Below are 7,845 nucleotides of genomic sequence, written 5' to 3' on the forward strand. Positions count from 1 at the left end.
GGTGGAAATGGAGCAGAAAGGTAAGGTCCAGTCTGGGTGGTGGGCGTGTCCAGGGTTAACATAATCTTCTGACTGATTTCGGGTCCTTATGAGACAGAATCAACATCACAGGTTTTGGATTGTGGAAGTTTTACGTGTCTGGAAACAGTTTGATATTCCTCTCATGAGAGTTGGGGATTGTCCCTTCCTCCCGAATCTGGACGTTTCCAGCGACCCGCTTGTGAAGAATAGAATGCAGCAGAAGTGACGTGCCTCAATCCGGGGACTGCGTCAGGAGGAGCCCTACGGCTTCGTCCGGTCATCTCGGGCCTCCTGTCTCAAGCCTGGAGTTACTGTCTAAGACATCCAGCTGCACCGAGGTCTCCAGGCTCTGACGAAGCTCAGGCCCCCTGGAATGGCAGCGTAGCGCCCTGACCAGCGGCACCAGCTGAGGTCCCATCCGACAGCCCCTTAGTGACGTTCACCAGACGAGTGCGCAAAGACGCTTTGGATGGCTGGCTCCCCACCGGTTACCCCCAGCTGCCAAGTGGCCCCGGTGAAGGCCCCGGAGAAGGCGCAGCAGAGACGAGACGCCCACAGTGTCGTTCTGTGAGCGTGGACACGCCGCTGCTGTTGCCACCGTTTGCAGTGATCGGATCTGCACAGCTGCAGCCAGCGCTCGACTCAGGAGTCTGTCCAAGGGAGTGGTCAGTGGCATCAGGATGCAGTCAGACAAAGGTGACACGGGACATCCGGATTGGCGTTTGTTTTCCTTCCTCTAGAAGAATATACAACGCTGTGGGCCATGGGGTTGGCCCAGTGAGCTAAGAGAATGAACGGCTGAGCAATGTTGGGATCGACCTGTCCTTCCCTGTTGGGATAGACCTGTCCTTCGCTGTTGGGATCGACCTGTCCTTCCCCTCTCTTAGGAGGCGAGATTTCTCTTCGGTGACCTTCTCCGTCGCTCCCCACGAGATGGGGGTGGTGGTACCGCAGTGGCGAGACGTTTGAGAAGAGAAACCTGCTTCATCAGGTCCTCTGCTCCTCTCTTGGGCGCCAGCCGGGCCGCAGGCAACCCACATCCTCTGCGCCGTGGACCGTGTCGTCCGCTTAGGGGGCCCGGTCCTTGTAGGAAGACACGCGGCCTTCTAGCTGCTTCTGCGACTAGGACTAAGTCTGCAGATCAGGGAGCTCATTTCACCGCCTACCGGGTGCTGCCTCCTACAACTTACGTTTGTGGAAGATAAAGATGATGGTTTGTCCTCCGAAGGCCTTATTCCCAGCCTCATTTTTAGTATGTTCAGAACTCAGGTGGGGATGAAGGGCGCCACTTATTGGGTTTCCTTATGGTGCCAAAACAATTCATCTGTATTTCTGTCATCCATTCAATTATATTGTTTACAGTCGTGTAAGTTATCTAACATAGCAGAGAGTAAATCTTCAATGTTTTTACTAACTTATAGCAAATTTAAAAAATATATATAATGTATGACATCTTGTCCTAATCCTTAGAAATAGACTCCAGATGTACGCTTGGAAACCAGTCACTCAATATGTCACTACCATATTAAGAGCTTCTTTCAAAGGAATCAAATTTTGCATAATTTCTGGATTCTTAGCGTTACCTTTACTTTAACTGTCTGAATGCAATTTATCACCTGAAGAGGAGATAAAACATTTGGAGATTACTAAAAAAACACTTTAAGTGTTTTCAGCTGGGAATCCTATTCTAATAAAAAGAAATTTCAAAGGGCTGTTGGAAGATTTATTAACTTTTTCTCAGAGAGGAATCTTAAACAGTTTGTTACTCAATGCGATACACTTCTTTTCTAATGCAAACCACACTGGGATCACACAAAGGAATGGCCGAGTCCCTCGTCACTGAATTTCTGAGGACAGTGATGGTATGCTTCAGGACTGGCGATGGCCCAGCGTCTTCTTCTCTGGCCTTGAGAAAAATACAATCTTGAAACTTTTATCTCTGCGGGTAAAAATTTTTGTCTGAAGTTCTCCTACTGAGTTTTTGGTTTTATACCCCAGTCCTGTGAAAATTAGCCCATAAATTAGCTGTTTATTTTTTCTCTTTAACTGCACAGAATCTGTATCATGGCAAGGTTACCGTAAATTCACTGAGAATGTCATGTATTTGGGGAGTTAAGTAATTTCTTGTGCTTAGAGCAGAGGAATTGGAAGAATGTGGAGTTGTCACTATAATCAACTTCACATAAAATACCAAGGAGCTTGGACTTTATTTATTTGATAAACAGTGGGGAACCGTTGAAGGTTTTTAAGCAACAGAGCAACCTGGCGGGGCTTACATTATTAACTAGATTACCGTGGAGTCGTGTGTAAATGAATTTGTGGAGGCTCACACCAGAGTGAGTCGAATACCCATATGGGAAAAATGAAATTGGACTCCCACGTCACATCGTAAAAAAATTCTGGGTGGACTACAGGTAGGCATATAAAAAGCCACACTAAAAATCATTTAGTCAATAGATAATATCTCTGCATGGCAGGATAGGATTTCTTAAACAAGACATAAAAATCTTTAACTACAAAGAAAAAAAAATATTGATAAACATTATTATTAAAAACCTACCAGATTTTCAGTAATTAAAATTTTGTCAGCGCCTTCTATTGTCGACGCCGGCTACCATAATAAAATACTGGGTGGCTTAAACAAGAATTTATTTTTCAGAGTTCTGGAGACCGGGAAGTCCACTATAAAGGTGCTTGCTGATGAGGTTCCCAGTGAGAACCTCTTCCCGGCTCGCAGATGGCTGGCTCCCTTCTCACTGTGTCCTCACGGGCGGAACAAGAGAGAGGAAGTGAGTTCCCTGGTGTCTCTTCTCATAAAGACACTAGTCCCTTCATAAGGGCCCTGCCTTCATGCCCTCATCTAAATCTAATCACCTCCCGAAGACTTTATCTCCAGATGTTATCATGTGGGGGGTTAGGGCTTCAACACGAATTTTGGAGGGACACAATTTAGTTCCTAGCACACTTGTTTTCCATTTTATGCCTCTCACTCTCTCTGCTCCTACATTTGCTCCTGGAATATTCCCAGGTGCCCTAACTTTTGTCTCACGCTATTTTCAGTAGGAACCCAGGCGAAGGAGTCGGTACTGGAAGGCAGACTCTCAGGATGGAGAGTTGCAGAACTCACTGGCCAAGAGGCTAGAAGACCACGGCTGGCGGTAAGTGAGGATGTGAGTGAGGGAGAGACAAGTTCTGTCCTGGGGACCAACGGTAATTGTTAATGGCTGGTAATGGCTGGTCTGCGTGAAGCTTGGCCGAGTTCAAGAACCGAGGCTGGAAAGGTAAATGCATTGTAGGGCGTGTTAGACAGTTGGGTCTCTCTCTTAAAGCAAATGGGAAAACTTTGAAGGACTTTAAACTGTGGAGCAACATGGTCGTAATTGCATTGAGCATATGACTCTGAAGCACAGACTAGAGCGGGCCAGGTAGTGACAGGAGTGGTTGCTGGGAGGTGGGTGGGTCCAGAGGCGATTGCATCAGTCCAGGTGGCAAAGGGTGGTAGCTGAGACGAGGAGGTTGGACGCAGAGGCCATGGGACCCTTGCCTGGAATTTTAAAAAGAGCATTTCTGGATTTAATGGCAGATTTGGCCCGCTGACTGTAGTGGTGCCTCTGAATACCCTTTGAGACGCTGTCTGATTATTTCTCTAAGAGACTGATGATTTCTCTAAAAGGGAAGAAGCCTTTTATTAAAAATCACGATTTCCTCAATTTCTTTTGGTTTTAAATCTCTACTAGTTGACACAGTAAAAGGAAAATAATACCCATATTTCTCCATTTGAAACAGTATCAGTCAGCTACTGCTGCCTGACAAACACCACAGCATCTCAGCGTACAGCAGTAAGTGTTCATTTCTTATGCATTTGTGGGTCGGCTGGAGGTCAGCTGGTCTTGGTTAGGCTTTGCCGTGGTTTCTTCAGGAATAGAATGCAGGTCTGGCTGTGCCTAGATCCCCTCTGGGGGTCGGGCTCAGTTATGATCGTGGCTCATCATTCCGGGGCCCAGGCCACAGATGCAGCAGCTACCAGGGGAAAGCCCTTTGTGTAGCAATGACAGATGCACAAGAAGAAGTACTTGGTGCTCCTGAAGACCGATGCTTAGAAGTGGCATCGTGCTCCTTCTTCCCATATTCCACTGAGTGAAGGAGCTTGTATGGCAAAGCCATTACCGGTAACTCGGGGAAGTGTCCTCCGTCTCCACGAAGCCAGGGCAGGGTCGTGATGCACGCTGTTATCAGGGAACAGAGGGTTGGGGCTGGTGACTCAACCTGTCACAAAACTGAGCTGGATCATATTCTTTCCCTGAATCCTGGAAGGTTTCTGATAATTCCTTTGCTTCAATTCCCACCCCTCACTATTTAATCAAAAGTGGTTCCTTTCATTGTATGTTGTTCTTAAAGGGATGGCTAATAACTTCTTTTATAAAGAAGCTTATGTAATTTTGCAAAGTTTTTCTCAAAGGCAAAGTTGTAATGACATTGGAAAGCTGAATGCATTTCGATTCATAAGATCTAAGCTTTGTAGAAAGCAGACAGGATTCTCTGTGATTCTTAAAAGCTAAGTTTTAAAAATTGATAGCCAAGATCAGAATACTGAGTGTAGAATTTTACACTACCGAAGGAGAAATCTTTTTTTAAATTTTATTTTTTAATGCCAGTTTATTTTTTTTTCATACTATATATACATAATTTTTAAAAAACATTTCATTTTTTTATTTTCTCCCTCCCCCCTCCCTTCTGGTAACCACTAGTACATTGTCCGTGTCCATGAGTCTCTGTTTGTTTGTCCTGTTCATTTGTTGCTTTTTGGTTTCTATCTTACATATGTGATATCAAGTGATTTTCAACCTTTTCTGTTTGGCTTATTTCACTTAGTATGATTATTTCAGGGTCCATCCATGTTGTTATAAATGGCAGTGTTTCATCTCTTCTTATGGCTGAGTAATATTCTATTGTGTAAATGTACCACAGCTTCTTTATCCAATCATCTATTGTAGGACACTTTGGTTGCTTCCATATCCTGGCCACTGTGAATAATGCTGCTATGAACATCGGTGTACAAATGTCTTTTTGGATATGAGTTTTCAAGTCTTTGGGGTAAATACCCGGTAGAAGGATTGCTGGATCACATGGTCGATCACTTATTAGTTTTTTGAGGAAACTCCATGCTGTTTTTCATAGTGGCTATACCAATTTTCAGTCCCACCAGCAGCGTGTAAGGGTTCCTATTTCTCCACATCCTCTCCAACATTTGTTATGACTTGTCCTGTTGATTATAGCTATTCTAACAGGTGTGAGATGGTATCTCTTTTTGGTTTTGATTTGCATTTCCCTGATAGCCAGCGATGTTCAGAATCTTTGCATATATTTGTTGGCCATTTGTATGTCCTCTAGGGAGAAGTGTCTGTTCAGGTCCTCTGCCGATTTTTTGATTGGAATGTTTTTTGTTGTTGTTGTTGTTGTGTCGTATGAGTTCTTTGAATATTTTGGATATTAGGCTCTTATCAGAGGTGTTGCTTGCAAATAGATTTTCCCATTCGGATGGTTGTCTCTTTACCTTGTTGACGGTTTCTTTTGCTGAACAGACGCTTTTCAGTTTGATGTAGTACCATTTATTTATTTTTGCTCTTACTTCCCTTGCCTTTGAGGTCAAATTCATAAAATCCTCTTTAAGCCCAAGGTCCTTGAGTTTAGTTCCTATGTTTTCTTCTATGCATTTTATTGTTTCAGGTCTTATATGCAGGTCCTTAATCCATTTTGAATTAATTTTAGTGTGTGGTGATAGACAACAATCTAGTTTCATTCTTTTGCAGATGGCTTTCCAGTTTTCCCAGCACCACTTATTAAAGAGGCTTTCCTTTCTCCACTGTATATTTTTGGCGTTTATGTCAAAAATTATTTGCCCATATAAATATGGATTTATTTCTGGACTCTCGATTCTGTTCCACTGTTCCATGTGTCTGTTTTTCTGCTAATACTATGCCATTTCGATTACTGTTGCTTTATAGTATAATTTGAAGTTGGGCAGAGTGATGCCTCCAGCCTCATTCTTTTTTCTCAGGATGGCTTTGGCAATTTGGGGTCTTTTGTGCTCCCTTACAAATCTGATAATTTTTTGTGCTATTCAAAGGAGAAATCTTTGATATTGTAAAATACTTATTGCTTTATCATGAAAGAAAAACGTTTTAGTTTCTAGGTTAGAAAAAATGTTTCTGAGGGGCCTTGGTTTGTATAAATGCTGGCAGATGACAAGAATCCTCTCAGTGGGGTAGTGACAGATTTGGGAGATTCACAGATTAGGGCTTTCGTGCCTGGCCTTCCAGATTGCAAGGGGCAAAACATAAAATCTATTTAAATGATCAGTGGCTGAGGGATGGTGTGTAGGCACATGGGCCTGACGATAGCCTCTTAGAATTCAATGTACTACATGATTCCCAAGCCTGTCATGGGAGAGGAAGTCCTCAGAAGACCCCTGCGCCAGAATGAGAAAGTGTAGAATGTGTGACAAGTCAAGATTAATTGCCGTAAGAGACTGGTGACACCCGTGGCAGATACTGCTTCCAAACACCTGCAAGTACCAGGATGTAGTAAGACACAAGATAGCAGTGACTAAGACGGCCCACATCTCCAACTCAGGATGAATGACAATCACACGCTTCTGTTTACCTCTCGCTCCGTGGGACCCAGGTAACGCCTATGAAAAGAAAGGGGAAGGAGCCTTGGAGGAACCTTGAATACACATTTTAATGCTTGTGTCACACGGGGTGAGTTTGTAAAATGAGGTGAGGGGTCACTTGCTTTACAGAATGAGGTGGTGTCAGGGGATGAAGAGCTTTGGAGTTAGGCAGACAGGTGGCCATGGATCCATCTGGATATCTACCGACAAGGTCTCAATTTCCAACGTGGACGTGACTGAGTTACCTTGAACTGGGGAAAATCAGAGCTTTCTGCCATCAGTGGAAGTAGGGGTCAAAATTCAGGTCACCTGAAAGTTGAATTTACTCATAAGAAAACAGAAAAATTTACATTTCTACACATGTGAGTTGTTACTATGAAATATAAACACACACGCATATCACTTGGAAGTGAGAATTCTCAAGATGCTTAGTTCTTAAATGTCTGGTCACAGCCACTTAAGGTAAATCGATGTCTCCTGTTTTGTAATGCTTTCGAATTACCGTTTTACCATGCAATTGTTTTGATTTTTATTGTTTCAGTTCTTCACGTTTCCAAGGTTAGAGATTAATGTGACTAGGTACACAATCAAACGTAATGAGGAGCAGAATCAAATTCTTCTCCCATGACATCAGCCAAAGATCCAAGAGTTCTCGACCCCAAACTTGAGCACCTTGGCTCAGCTATCAAAGTCACAGCCCTCCAGAGCCTTGTACACAACCTAGTACCATTCAACAGAATGAAGATTTATTCACTCGAATGGATTTATTTACTGAAGTCTTTCTTGTTGCCAGCACAAGGTGAAATGGAAAGTTGGAAATCAGCCTGTAAAGCTGGTCAGCTTAGGCAGCCAAACCAGATAATTAGGACAAAGCTATACTCAGCACCATATTCTTAGAACTTGTAGCGTACAAATTATCTGCAGCTGTGAATAACTTCTAATATTTAAGCGCTGGGTAAAAAAACGTTGCTTTTTGACCCAAACTGTCTGGCTTGGCTTGTTTTGTAAGCATTATGGCCAACTTTCCATTTGCTTTATGTTTTACAGGCTTGGGCAAAATCTGGACTGCTAAGAAACTGGGTAATTTGTTCTTAATTTTGTAAAATAAGGGGAACTATTTAACAAGTTGTTTATTATTCATTGAGCTAGAC

General features: G+C 43.2%; 1 long non-coding RNA gene across 1 annotated transcript in view; it reads left to right on the forward strand.

Annotated features, from left to right (window-relative positions):
- The window catches only part of LOC112481245, a 23,191-nt gene extending 18,130 nt beyond the window's left edge, over positions 1-5,061 (forward strand). Inside the window, exons 5-7 of the long non-coding RNA XR_003046852.1 lie at positions 2,681-2,810; positions 3,082-3,179; positions 5,016-5,061. This is a non-coding gene — a long non-coding RNA (uncharacterized LOC112481245). The remainder of the gene's footprint in view (positions 1-2,680; positions 2,811-3,081; positions 3,180-5,015) is intronic.
- Positions 5,062-7,845: the final 2,784 nt, after the last annotated feature.

The sequence above is a fragment of the Pteropus alecto genome, unplaced genomic scaffold (assembly GCF_000325575.1).
Source record: "Pteropus alecto unplaced genomic scaffold, ASM32557v1 scaffold14, whole genome shotgun sequence".
Lineage (NCBI taxonomy): Eukaryota > Metazoa > Chordata > Mammalia > Chiroptera > Pteropodidae > Pteropus > Pteropus alecto.